The following is a 15,414-nucleotide window of genomic DNA, read 5'->3' as shown; positions in this document are numbered from 1 at the left end:
TACCTACTGACCTAATTTTAGAATTAATTAGTAAAGCCTATGCAAAGTTGCAAGTAGTTTCTGGTATATAAAGCTGGATGATTGTTAGTAAGTATTAATGTTATTATTTCCTCATAATAAATCTGGGTGCAAATAGTTATGCCTTTTTGTTTATTTATAAAAATCCTGTATACTTGGGGAATTGATTAATTTACCCAATATCAGAGGGCAGTTTATCCAAGATCTAATAATCTGATACTATGACTCCAAATTCTATGCATTTTCCACCAGGATATGATCCTGCAATTGCTTAGGTTAGAGAAAGGGATAATGGGAATTTTGTGAACTTTAGCAGATATATATCTCTGCATGACATTTTAGCATAACTTTATAGATGTGACCAGGTGAGATCAAAAACATCTCAAAACAGTATACCTGTTAATTGTTTTTGGCATAGTAGGTAGACTAGGTAGCCAGTTTTCTTTTGCTTATCATTACATAGATGGATAGGTAGATGAATATATGTATATATATATATATAGAGAGAGAGAGAGAGAGAGAGAAGCATATTTATTCAAACTCAATTTCAGTAATATATAAAACATATATATTCTTTTATGTACCAATTTATCAATTGCTTTGTTTGCCAATAATTTCTTATTAAATATCAAAGAATATGTTCATGTGTCTGGTTTCTTATAACTGTGTAGAATTTTAAACAACATTTTAAATAATTCTGTTTTATCCAAGAATATAGAAATACATGCACTAACAATTCCTTTATATATGTATGACGTTTTATAAGATTTGAAGATAGCTATGCCTAGTATAATAAATAGCAAGATAGTAATATAGTGACTCAGTTGAATAAGACTGATATACCAGAACTCTCCCTTTTTGGTCCTCTTCTCTCAGTTCTTGTTCCACTGGTGATCTCTTATTTTCCTTAAGCTTTATCCATCACTTCTATAGAGACAACTATGAAAGCAATAAATTCAAACTTGATATTTCATATTCCTGGCTCACATTTCTACTTTCCCATACCTCCTCCTGGCATTTTATCAAGCAGCTCAGGCACAATCTACACTGATAAATTTATCAACTCCCACACAAAACTGGTTTCTACTTTTTATTCATGACACCAACTTTTTTTTCAGAGACCCCGAGTCAGATAATAACAACAACACTGACATTTATTGAATACCTGAAATGTGTTACATATTATCCTACATTATTTACATGTAAAATGCACATTAAGATAGGGTTGCCTATTATCACCATCTTTCTTATGAGTGACAGGGAGGCGCTGGAACTTGCATGTGTTTTTTCACCTATAATTTATGCATCAAGGATCTAAATTCAGACAGTTCTGCTCCAGATGCTGGTATGCAATATTACCTTAGTATGATCCAAGGTCATTTGTTACTCCTCCAATATCTTATGATTAAAAAAATGAGTTGGCAATAAAAACCCATTTCTTCTTCCCTTATAGAATCATAGGAAATTGGAGGTGTAACAAATGACCCTGGATTCCATACTAAGATGATACTGCGTAGTGGAATCTGCAGCAGGATTGCCTGAATTTAGAGCCTAGATATACAACTTGCAGCTGAACAGCCTGATACAAATCCCAGTCTCCCATTGCTTATATGTAAAATGGGGCCAATAAGCAATCCTATTTAGAAGTGGTTTGGCATGTACAGCATGTAGGATAATGTCTGACACATTTTATCTACTCAGTAAATATACATGTATTTCCCATCCATTCCCACTTTTCAGCCTGCAGCTATTATTTTATGTTATTATTTATAATACTTTAACATATAATGCATTCTCTTAATCAGTTTTTCTGCCTTGTTCTTCCTTGTTTTTCTGCAGTCCAACTTCCCAAGCACTTCCACAGAAACAGAAAATTTAGATTAATTTGAATAGTAAATCTCTGTGATTGATTCTCTTTCCTGATTAAACTATTTAAATGACTGACAACTTACCAATCAAAATTATATTTTGTACACTTGAAAATTAATGCCTTCATCAACTTTCCCAAATTTACTTCACAGTGGTCTTTCAGGTAAAGCAAAACAAAATAAATGAAACAAAACAACAAATTATGCATCTTTCCTTAGCTACTGTTATTGTTGGTTGTGGATTAGAACATTGGTTTAAAAGGATTCACAGTAATGATAAACATTACAAACAAAACAAATAACACAGTAATCGTAAAAGGAGAGAATAACTCCCAAATATGAAAGGCTTGATTATAACCGAACAATATGTTAAACAAAACCAAAAAAAAACTAAACGCAAACAGATGCAAATTAGTCAATAATATAATCAGAGAACAAGGAGAGTAGCCACAGAAAACAAGGAAAGTAAATAAAGGAAGTGATAGCATTCTCCAAACATTGTAAAAAGGGCTTTGACCAAAAGATTGAAATTGTGGTTCTGCAGGCTAGGCATTCCTCAGTGTGGTAATGTATATAAAAGTATTGAACACAGTAAATTTGAACATTGCAATTCTTAATAAAAAGTGGATATGCTAGACTGGCTTTGCCTGATACCATTAAATATTTGAACAAAATAATCATAGTTTTCTAATTGCACACATTTACAGCAGGTTCTTCAGAACATGATGAAACATTTTACAGATTTTCTAAAGGAGGACAGTCAACTGATAATACAGAACAAACCTGTTGGTATCTTGTTACAGTTATATATTTAGCTGGAAATTAATAATTTAGCATTATAATTTTATGTAGTAGCCTGAGAAAATTTAATTATGCCAAATGTACCTTAGGTATAAACTTAAATAGTGATGGTATACCAGGAATGAGGGCAAGTGTTTCCTGAGCCTACAGGTGTAAGGATCAGATTTTTTTGCAGTATAAATTCAATAAAATTTTGAATTCCATTATATCTTTTAAAATTCTTGGTAGGAAGCAAAATTAACCAACTCTTGCTAATTTGAGCAGAAAAATGATTTATTCCAAAGGTCATAGTATCTTCAGAATTTCCCCAAAGTGAGGGGAAAAAGACCTCAATTCACATGGTAGGTCAAAGGAAAGTAATACTTTCACTTTGGATATGCACATAGGTATGCTGCATCAGAGACTCCTCCAACACTGGCCCACTAGAAAATGCTAGGGTAGCTACCACGTCTTGCCTCTGGACACTAGATGCAAATCCATCACTGCCACCAGCTTTGAATTTTATTTCTGCCCATGAAGTACTAAATGCTACAAGAATTGCCTTTCTGCTATAAACATTCAAGAAGTCAGAGAATATATATTGAAATAATAGTATCCAAATATTGTGCAACAGGCAGTAAAGCTCTGTGATCTTAAAAAAAGGAAAAAAAAATAGAGGTGTTCTATAGTTTCCTCAGCTTATTATCAGAGGCACTTTCTAGGTCACAGTCCTAAAAAAATCTTAAGACACACACACACATACACACACTTTACATGGCCAAACTGACTTGCAAGTAACTTAACTGTATGCCCGAACAAAATCCAACACTATTTAAGGGAAAACACCAAAAAATTCTATGAACAAAAAAAAAATCATACTGCCCAGAAAAGTCACCAGGCATAAATACAAAAAAAAAAAAAAAAAAAAAAAAAAAAAAACCAACCAAAACAGGTATATATGACCTGTGAGACAAAAATAAATTTAATAAATCAAAACAGATACAGAAATGACAGAGGTGATCTGTCTGCAGACAAAACACTAACTAAAAATATTATAAATATTACCAAGAATGGGAATGAAAACAGAAACATAACTAGGAGAGTAAATAAAGATATAAAACATACTTAAATGGAACACTTTATAATGAAAAATGCTATGTATAAAATAAAAATTAACTGGGTGGGCTTAATGGCAGATTAGACAACTGGAAAAAAATCTGTGAAATTGAAGATATAGTGATAGATATTATCCAAAAAGGAATTACAAAGAGGAAAAAGGACTGAGAAAATGAATTGGGCTTAATTGACATATTAGACAATACAAAGCAGAATACCATTCATACATTCAGCATCTGGGAATGAGCAGAATGAGAGAAGGAGGAAGACAAAATACGTACTTGAAGAAATAATGTTTGCAAAACTCCTATAAATTATAAAAAGTATTAACCACAGAAACCAGATATTCAATGAACCCCAAGCAAAATAAAAGTAAAGAAATCAATGTCAAATTATTATGATCAAATGATAGAAAAACAGTGTTTAAGACATAATCTTAAAAGAAATCAGGAAAAAATTGACACATTTATGTATGCTATACATACTACAAAAGTGTAATAAACATTACATTTCTTTCAATGTAAACAAAGCTAAGATAAGCACTCCTTTCTATAAGTTTAGTGTGTTTTAATTTTATTCCCTAAATATAACTTTTTAGAATAAAAATTACTGGGTCAAAAATATGTGCAGTGCAAAACCTTGGTATACACACTGACTGATATCCTTTTGAAAGTTTGCAGATTTAAACTGCCACCATCATTATAAACATGCTGTTAACCTATATCCTTGTGAGAACTGAATATTATGATTTATATTAAAACCAAAACCTGTTTATCTTAACCAAATTTGTATGAGAAAATCCTTCGTATTTTTTAACATATTAAAGATTAAGAATAGTTTCTCATAAAATAACAGCATTTTTAAAGCTTTGCTTTTTATATGAATATTGACTGTTGCTCTGGATGTTTTGAGAGCTTTGACTTTTACTATTACTTTGAAACTTTTAAATACCTTTAGTATGTTAATGAATTAAATACAAGAGATATTGAAAAGTAAACAGCAAAGAGATAAAGAGATGAAAGAAAGTTAAGACATTTGGGTGGCAAAGGCAAGAGGCCTGGCATGGAAATACAGCTCTTTTCAGAAAGTATAAAAATCAACAAATGCAGAAGAGGCAGTACTTAAAACACCAGAAGAGAATTTAGCTGAGCTAAAGAAAAATCGGATTCTGGGGACTAAAAGGACTCACTGTTTCAAGCAATATTCCTGAACCTAAATGATAAATAGAAAAGTTTGCAAACTTCTGCACAGAAAGTGGAAGTTATAGACAAAGGAAACATAAAACAGAGTGGTATCTGACCTCTGAACTGCAGTATTGTAAGCATGAAGTTGGAATGATATCAACAATCTACTGAGACAAAAGATTGCAAACTGTGAAACCTTATCTGTCAGAATGAAAGAAAGAGACCAAGTATAGCAAGAAGCAGACAGTACATGAAACATGTACCCCATCTGAGTAATATTTATGGGAAAATACACTCATCAAACAGCAATGAACCAGAGCAGCAATATCAAGATCAGGAAAGATGAAGAGAATGAAAATATTGGTGAACAATGAATCATAACTGGGGAATTTTATTTTTATTATTACAGTACCCATTAATATTTTGGAGTTCAGATTTTCTAATTTAAAGCAGATTAAGCCTCCTATAAAATGATTACACACATATGATATAAAACAAATATGATTTGGGAACTAAACAAGATGAAAAATTTCTGGGGCCATTGATCAGGAAAGAAAATGTCGGGACACAGTATCAGAATGACCAGAAGATTGTACACAATTTTTACAAACATCAGATTGAATATGTTCAACAGTTCAACTAAGTCAGGAGTTAAAGAAAATCATAATGAAGTAATTGAACCAATAATATGCAAAACCAAAGTGCTCAGATATGCAGGAACAAACTGAGTTAAAAGAGAGGGATTCAGCAGCGACTTCAGAGCTGCAGGTACGTTGGTAGATGTTTAACCTCTTTGGGGCTTTACCTCTGTGAGGCACTGCTTCATGTTTTATCATAAAAATTGGTCATAAAAATCTCTTGTTTGACTAATTGATTATGGGAAAAGTTCCAAATAGACCTCTTTCTACATTTTCTTCTCCCAATATCTATTTCTCAGCACTCCCATGGCATCTAAGATGACTGCTTTTACTTCTCTCCACAAAGACCCCTTCAAAGCATCCACATATCAAAAATGTTTTAAATTTGTGTGGAAATGCTAAAGACCCCCAATAGCCAAAACAATATTAAGAAGGAAGAGCAGAGCTAGAAGAATAAGGCTCCCTGACTTCAGACTATACTACAAAATTACAATAATCAAAACAGTATGGTACTAACATTAAAAACAGACATACAGATTGATGGAATAGGATAGAAAATCCAGAAATAAACCATGCATTTATGGTCAGTTAACCTTTGAAAAGGAAGCAAGAATACACAATGGAGAAAAATACAATAAATGATGCTGGGAAAACTGGACAGCTACATGTAAAGGAATGAAATTAGAACATTCTCTAGTGCCATATACAAAAATAAACCCAAAATTGATTGAAGACTTAAATGTAAGACCAGATACTATAAAACTCCTAGAGGAAAACATAGGCAGAACACTCGTTGACATAAATTGCAGCAATATTTCTTTCGATCCATCTCCTAGAGTAATGGAAGTAAAAACAAAATAAACAAATGGGACCTAATTAAACTTAAAAGCTTTTGCACAGCAAAGGAAACCATAAACAAAATGAAAAGATAAGCTAAGGAATGGGAGAAAATATTTGCAAACAATGTGTGACCTACAAGGGATCAATTTCCAAAATAAACTAGCAGCATACACAACTCAATTTAAAAAACAAACAAACAACCCAAGCAAAAAATGGGCAGAAGACCTAAACAAACATTTCTCCAAAGAAGATACACAGATGACTAACAGATACATGATAAAATGCTTAATGTCACTAATTTTCAGAGAAATGCAAATCAGAACTACAATGAGGTTTCACCTCACACCTGTCAGAATGGCTGCCATCAGAAAACCTACAAATAATGAATACTGGAGAGGGTGTGGAGAAAAAGCAACACTTCTACACTGTTGTGGGAATGCAAACTGGCACAGCCACTCTGGTGAGCTGTATGGAGAGTCCTTAAAAAACTAAAAAGAATTACTGTAGGATCCAGCAATCCCACCCCCAGGCATATATCCAGAGAAAACTCTAATTGGAAAAGATACATTTGCCCAATGGTCATAGCAGCACTTTTTAAAATAGCCAAGTCACAAAACATAAATGTCCAATGAAAGATGACTAGATAAAGAAGGTGTGGCATCTATATACAATGGATTATTCAGCCGTAAAGAAGAATGAAATAATGTCATTTTCAGCAACATGGATGGAAGCAGAGATTATCCTGCTAAGTGAAGTCAGTCAGTCCATCAAAGACAAATAGCAGATAATATTGCTTATTTGTGGAATCTAAAAAAATGACACCAGCAAACTTATTTACAAAACAGAAAGAGACTCACAGACAGAAAACAACATGGTTAGCTGGGGGAAAGGAGGCAGAGAGGGATAAATTGGGAGTTTGGGATTGGCAAATATAAACTGCTATGTACAGAAGAGATGAACAACAAGGTTCTACTATGTAGTATAGGGATCTGTATTCAATGGCTTGCAGTAACCTGTAGTGAAAAAATATATATGTGTATGTATAACTGAATCACTATACTGTACACCAGAAACTAATACAACATTGTAAATCAATTTTACTTCAATTTAAAAATGGGGAAAAAAAGATAAAGGAAAAAGCAAGAGAATCAGAGAGAGAAATATGACAACACAGCAGAAGTTAAAGTGATGAGGGGCTGCAAGCCAAGGAATGTGGGCAATGTCCAGAATTTAGAAAAGGCAAGGAAATGAAGTCTCCTCAAAGCTTCCCAAAAGAATGCAGTCCTGCCACACTTTGATTTTAGCCCACTGAGGCCTATTTTGAACTTCTGACCTTCAAAAATATAAGGTAATAAATTTGTGTTGTTTAAAAAAAGAATCTACACATACAGACAAACTGATACCCCCTCTCACCACTTTTATTCAACATAGTATTGTAAGTCCTAGCCATAGTAAAGACAAGAAAGATAAAAGACATCCAAACTGGAAAAGAAGTAAAGCTGTCAGTATTTGCAGATGACATGATATTATATATTGAAAACAATAAAGACTCCATTAAAAACTCTTAGAGCTAATAAATTCAGTACAGTTACAGGAATACAAAATCAATACACAAAAATCTGTTGTCTTTTCTATACACTAATCACAGACTATCAGAAAGATAAATTAAGTAAACAATTTCATTTGCAATTATATCAGAAAGAGTAAAATACCTAAGAATAAATTGAACCAAGGAAATTTCAGTCTGTATATTGAAAGCTGTAAGACATCAATGAAAGAAATTGAAAAAGACACAAATGAATGGAAAGATATTTTGTGTTCAAGAATTGGAAAAAATTAATATTTTTAAAATGTCTACACTACTCAAAGAAATATATAGATTCAGTGCAATCCTTATTAAAATCCTAATGACATTTTTTACAGAAATAGTACAAACAATCCTAAAATTTGTATAGAACCACAAAAGAACCCAAATAGCCAAAGCAGTCTTGAGAAAGAAGACTAAAACTGGAGCAATCATCATGCTGTTTCTTGATTTCAAACAGTACTACGAGACTTTAGTAATCAAACCATTATGACATAAAACACACTGGCATAAACAGATATAGAGCAATGAAACAGAATAGAGAGCCAAGAAATAAACCCGTACACACAGCCAATTAACTTATGACATAAGAGCCAAGAAAATGCAATGGGAAAAGGACAGTCTCTTCAGTAAATGCTGTTGGGAAAAATGGACAGCCACATGCAAAAAAGTGAAACTGGATTAATATCTTATGCACAAAAGTTAGCTCAAAATGGACTAAAGACTTGAACATAAGACCTGAAGCTATAAAATCCTAGAAAAAAACTTAAGCAGTAGTAAGCTCTTTGACATCAGTCTTGGAAATGATTTGATAAACTTCTTTGATAAAAGGAAACTATCAACAAAATAAAAAAGCAACCTACTGAATGTGAGAAAATGTTTGAAAGTCATATATCTGATAAGAGGTTAATATCTAAAATATGCAAAGAACTCATACAACTCAATAGCAAGTAAACAAACAATGCAATTTTTACATGGGCTAAAGAATGGAACAGACATTTTTTTTTCCAAAGAAGATGTACAGCTGGCCAACAGGTACATGAGAAATGCTCATCATTAATCATCAGAGAAATGCAAATCAAAATGACAATGAGATGTCACCTTACACCGGTTAGAATGACTATTATCTGTTATCAAAAAGACTAGAAATAACAAGTATTGTCAAGGATGTGGAGAAAAGGGAACCCTTGTGCACTATTGGTGGAAGTATAACTTGGTGTAGTCACTATGTAAAACAGTATGAAGATTCCTCAAAAATTATTATCCAGCATTTCCACTGCTGGGTATTTATATGAAGAAAAGGAAAACACTGAGTGGAAAAGACATATGCACCTCCATGTTCACTGCAACATTATTTACAATAGCCAAGATATAGAAACAACCTAAGTGTCCATTGATGGATGAATGCATAAAGAAATTTTATATATATATAAAATTTTATATATTTTTATCATATATATTTGATATGTATATATATGTTTTATATACATTTGATAAAAATATATCTGACATTTATCTTTTATGGTCTATCTCCCAAAACCTGTATTCTCAGGTACCTATTAGGAAAAAAATATATATATCCCATTTGAGGGACATTCTATAAAATACTTGACCAGTATTCACCAAAACTGTAAAAGTCATCAAAAACAATGAGTATTTGAGAAACCTTTACATCAAGGAGGAACCTTTGGAGACATGATGACTAGATATAATGTGGTATTGTGTAAGGGGTACAAAAGAGTCTCTGAAAGGACTTATTTTTCTAGGTAATAAGTATCTGTGGGACATGCAGTATATCCTCAGTACTAGAAATACATTTCAAGGGTATAGAAAAATGATAATCTTCCTAATTTATAAAATAAACATTATTATATCAATTTAGGGTTTTTATTAGGATTAAAATTAGATAGTATAGGAGTCATTGCAGGTAGACTAATTGACAGTGGGTAGATGATCAGTAAAACAGGTTGCAGTTAGGGTAAGGGTTAGTTGTAACTGGTTTTGTTATTGTTGTTTTATGTATTTTGAGTATAGTGAAAAGTGGAGGATAGAATTGATTACAGTAACTCTTCAGTTTATAGATGAACAGGAAGCTCAGATGAGTAGGCTGCCTGCATTGTAATGGTGAAGAAAAGAGTGAAAATTTCATGTTTCTCACTGCATTTTCCAAAATGTTATATATAATTTGAAATTAATCACAATCCTAATATAGACACATTGCTAACACATTTTTCATGTGCTCCCATTCTTATCTCACAAGCCTAATTTTCTTTTAAAATTACAGTAACAGGAAATCATATTTCAAAATTATGACAGAACTTTCTGGGGCTTGCTTAGATGATCATAATAATCTCAGCCTGGCCTTGAAAAAATAAAATTAAAATAAACAGCTTTATTTGGTAAACTATCAAATTATATCTACCCTAATTACATCTATGGAACATACTGTCTCATTTCCACTGATCAGTGATCAAGCAAGCCAGAGAGTTTTCACTCATATCATTTGAAAGAGTCTTATCACCTGCCAAATAGGCCTTGCTTTAACGTTAACAGAAGAGCCATAAAGAGATTTATGACTCTGAAACAGACCAGAGTGTGGTCCATCTGCTGCAGTATATACAGAATTAATTTTGAACAAGGCTTTCACCCCACTTTCTGTCTTTAAAAATATTCACTAGACTAAGTTATAAAGTTCACATTCATTTTAGAAATAATAGTCCAATCTGGCCTTATTGCTAGTTAAATCTTACTAGTGAATAAGAAAATGTATTTTTGCAAGGTAAGTAGAAATATTTTGAAGATTACTTGGACTCTCATCATAACCAAAGTATAAGAAAGAATAAAGTTAGTTAATATAACACTAAGCATGAGAGGAGGCTCCAATTATATATGTCAAGAAATTTTAGGGGACTTTTCTATAACTATATTCATTAAAAATATTTGGCCAGAAACAAATAGACTTCCCTCCCTCTGCATTCATCCACCCAATGAGACCTGTTAAAATGTCATGGGTTGGCATCTGGTTTCCAAAATAGTCTTAAATTCTAGAATTAAGAATTAATATGCAGTTTACTTTGATAACTTTTTAAATGTTTGTTGTCTTTTACCCAGTTTGGATTTAACATTAGTGGAAAATATGAATGTATATGTTAGGTGATATCTGTATTCTTTCTTTGAATTTCAGCCAAGTGATAATAAATTAACAATATTTACTTAGTTTATATGCTTTTTAGTTCTAGCCATTAATATTTTGATAAAAATAAAAATGAAATTTTAAAATTTGAGCAATGTTTAAATAGTAGTTACCATATTATATCACTTGATTATTTAATGTTCAAAATATCCTCTTTACAAATTTAGAAATTGAGCAATGATGAATTTGTTGAATGCAAGCCAAGTCATTACATTAAAAAATAAGGCCAGGATTTATACTTCTATTTTATTCTTTGGCATCTCTGTTAGTCAGGATTCTCCAGAGAAACAGAACAAATATGATAGATAGATTAGACAGAGAGATAGATGAGAGAGAGAGAGACAGAGACAGAGACAGAGAGAGGTAGGTAGGTAAGTAGGTAGGTAGGTAGAGAGAGAGAGAGAGACAGAGAGAGAGGTAGATATTTCTATGATGTAGTTTTGAGGCACAATTCCTTCCTCTTTAGAGAACTTCAGTGTTTGCTTTTAAAGTCTTAAAATCACTGGATGAGGCCCATTCACATTATTGCAGAGTATTCTGCTTTGCTTAAAGTCAACTGAATGTAAATGTTAATCACATCTAAAAAATACCTACACAGCAATATCTAAACAACAAGTTATTTGGACAAAATAACTTGTACCATAGTCTAGTCAAGTTTAAACAGAAATTGACTTTCACAGCATGGTAGAACAATGGTAGTACCGTCCATATTAATTGTGAAACTCATATCCAAAGTCTCTTTCTTCAGTCACACTGAGATCGTATCACGTATTATCTTTCTTTAAAGTGTAGCTATGGAAATTAATAAAATAGCTAAAAAGAACTTTTAAAAGTATAATGCACTATACCTATATCCTATAACACTATATATCAGCTACATTAATTAAACTTACAGAGGAAAATTTCTCTGACAAGATTTGCCTCAAGTTAGAATGAGCTCTGTCATACATTTTATATATGATTTAACTTATAAAAATATTTATTTACATAAATGATTCAAGACAGATGTTATATATACTTCTATGTATATGTATACATATCTATGATATGTTGAGATTCTCTGTAAGAATATTTAGAAATCATACATATTATTGTATATATATGTCAGCTAATATACATAATTTGCATTTCTTTCAGCTATGTGAGTTTATAAGTATGCCACCTTTTAAATTACTTCTTTCCAGGTACAAGTGTATTCAACTCTTCAGTTATTTTTACAAAAGAATGATAATTGTTTTACCTGTTGTTGTTCTGTAGACATTTACTCCTATACACTTAAATCAGCCTTTTGACTATTATAAACTATATATTCCTTATATCACAAAGAATTGTACTATCCATTAATTTTGGTGTGTTTTATTGAGTTATGAATCCCAATAATTTAGAACATTATGGGACGCATGGTAGAAACATGTTTAACATATTGATTAATGACTAAAGCAGAGTGATTTTAGAACCATTTTTCTTTATACTCCTTTACAAAAAATACATCTATTACACTATAATGCAATGTTTTGTGCAAAATTTGAAAGATAGCTATAAAAAATAACTTATTAATCATTAATATTCTAGTAGCATTAATATGTCATTTTAGAATGTGGCTAGATACATGACATCACATATTCAATTCAGTAGCAGACCTCAATAGAAGTGACATGTAAATAAGAAAGACTTTAAGTAAACTAAAATATTAACTTCCCTTAAATATGTTTATCTTTGATTATGAAATTAATTTCCTATTCATATATGCAGCAGCACTGCAGTTTAATAACTCTAATAAATCTAATTTTGTTCTGTACAAAATAATGCTTATATTATAGTGCGTAATTCCATTTATGTTACAATCATCATAAAATTTGTAATTTTTAAACATCAGCATTCCTTACTGCTAACCAAATGTGGAATTTAATTTTTATGTTTTTTAATTGCAATGTATTCCCATGTACCAAGCTGGTAACTTTACATTTCATTTTTTCCTTTTATTCATTGGCATGAATGAACCTTGACCGGTTGTTTATACTTTTAGTGTTCTGCAGTAATCTTTACTGCAGCATTTTTTTTTAAATGTAATTTAAAAAAGTAACATTTGGAGAATTACTATAACTAAACTAAGAAATAGTAATATATCACTATTTTTAAATATATCCATTTTCTAATTGGACAATTTTGCCCTCACACAATTAAAAAGGTCAAACCTCCTGATTAAACTTTATGAAGCAAAGTCTGTTTTTATCTCACGTAGTTCTAGACAACAGGAAGTGACACCTTCATATAACAAAGAACAGGTCTTCTAAACAAAGATGAAAATACGAAAGACTGTGACAAAGCAGCTGACATACTATCCTCTGCTAAACAGTCCTTGACCTCTGACCTGTTCTGTTAGTAGCCAGATGGTCTGGGATTTGTCTATTAGTGTGTGATATCAGACATGAGCCAGCAAAGAGTAGGAGGTTATATCAATTCCAATTCTCTATATATGTAATTGACCCAAACTAGCAAAAAAAAAAAAAATCGTCTTTCATCAATTTGTCAGAATCTACCTAAGACAATGAAAATAACTATAATGCGTTGTCTTCTTGTATCCTCTTTGCTTTCAAGGGAGTACATCTTTTTGTTGTAATGGCTGTTAAAAGATGATGGCTTAGTCTCTTGGTACATATGCACATTCTATCAGTAAGTGAGTTTTTAGAAATTTCTATTTAATATCCTTGATCCTTTAAAGATGTGTTATTGAATTTTCTTGGTTTTAGAAGTATTAAATGTAATTAAGTATCACTTTGATAAAAGTCATATCAAAACTTGTTTAAATCAGCAGGTAACATCTATGAGTAACTTGTTCAATAGATGAAGATAATCTGACCCTTATTAATATATTTGCATTTATGTTAAAGATTATTTGAAGGAAAAGTACACAGAAAAAAAAAGCACAGAAGTATTTGTAGACATACTTTTGTATTTCAAAATGCATGATAATGGTTTTAACTGACACTGTACAGTAGTACAAAACTATAGTAACACAAAAATCAAGATATTGTTGGAAATGGCAAATTTTTCTTCTTTTTTTAAGGATGATTAATGGCCCATTCTATGTATATACCACATTTTCTGTATTCATTTGTCTGTTGATAGCCATTTGAGTTGTTTCCGTATCTTGGTAGTGTAAATAATGCTATAATGAATATGGGAGCGCATATATCTCTTCACAAGCCTAATTTCAGTTCTTTTGGGTATATATCCAGAGTTAAGATTGCTGGACCATATGGTAGTTCTATTTTTAATTTTTGAGACACTTCCATACTATTTTTTCATAGCAGCAGCACTATTTTACATTTTACTACATTCCATTTTCTCCACAGCCTCTCCCAGTGTTTATTTTTTATTTATTTATTTTTAATAATAGTCATTCTAACAGATATGAGGTGATATCTCATTGTGGCTTTGATCTGTATTTCTCTGATGTTTAGAGATAATGAGCATCTATACTATATCAAATACCTATTGATGATTTGTAAATCTTTGGAGAGATGTCTATTCATATTCTTTGCCATTTTTAAATCATGTTATTTATTTTTTGCTGTTGAGTTGTATGAGTTCCTTACATATTTTAGGTGTTAACACCTTATCAGATAGTTTGTAAATGTTTTCTCCCAGTTTGTAGGTTGCCTTTTCATTCTTGATTATTTCCTTTGCTGTGCATAAGCTAAGTAGTTTGATGTTATACTACTTGTGTAATTTTGCTTTTATTGCTTGTGCTTTTGGTGTCATATCCAAGGATTCACTGCCAAAACCAATGTCATGACGTTTTCCCTTATGTTTTAGTCTAGGAATTTTCTATTTTCAGATTTTACATTTGAATCCTTAATCCATTTTGAGTTGATTTTTGTGTATGGTGTAAGATAGTGTTTCAGTTTCATTCTTTTGGATGTGTTTCCAACACCATTTATTGAAGAGACTATTTTTTTGCTTCAATCTTCCTTCTCAGGATTGCTTTGACTACCAAGGGGTGGGTTTTTGTGGTTCAATACAAATTTTAGAATTTTTTAAATATTTCTGTAAAAAATGTCATTGGGATTTTAATAAGGATCACGTTGAATCAGTAGGTTACTTTGGGTCATTTGAGCATATTAACAATATTAATTCTTCCAGTCCATGACTGTGAAAAGATCTTTCCATTCATATATGTCTTCAGTTT

General features: G+C 31.6%; 1 long non-coding RNA gene across 1 annotated transcript in view; it reads left to right on the top strand.

Moving 5' to 3' along the window:
- LOC140698275 (uncharacterized) overlaps nucleotides 1–15,414 on the top strand; it is a 218,350-nt gene that overhangs the window by 57,102 nt on the left and 145,834 nt on the right. The window lies entirely within an intron of this gene.

Source organism: Vicugna pacos, chromosome 9 (assembly GCF_048564905.1).
Source record: "Vicugna pacos chromosome 9, VicPac4, whole genome shotgun sequence".
Classification (NCBI taxonomy): domain Eukaryota; kingdom Metazoa; phylum Chordata; class Mammalia; order Artiodactyla; family Camelidae; genus Vicugna; species Vicugna pacos.
The sequence above is the reverse complement of the archived record's forward strand: the minus strand, read 5'-3'. Positions and strand labels throughout refer to the sequence as shown.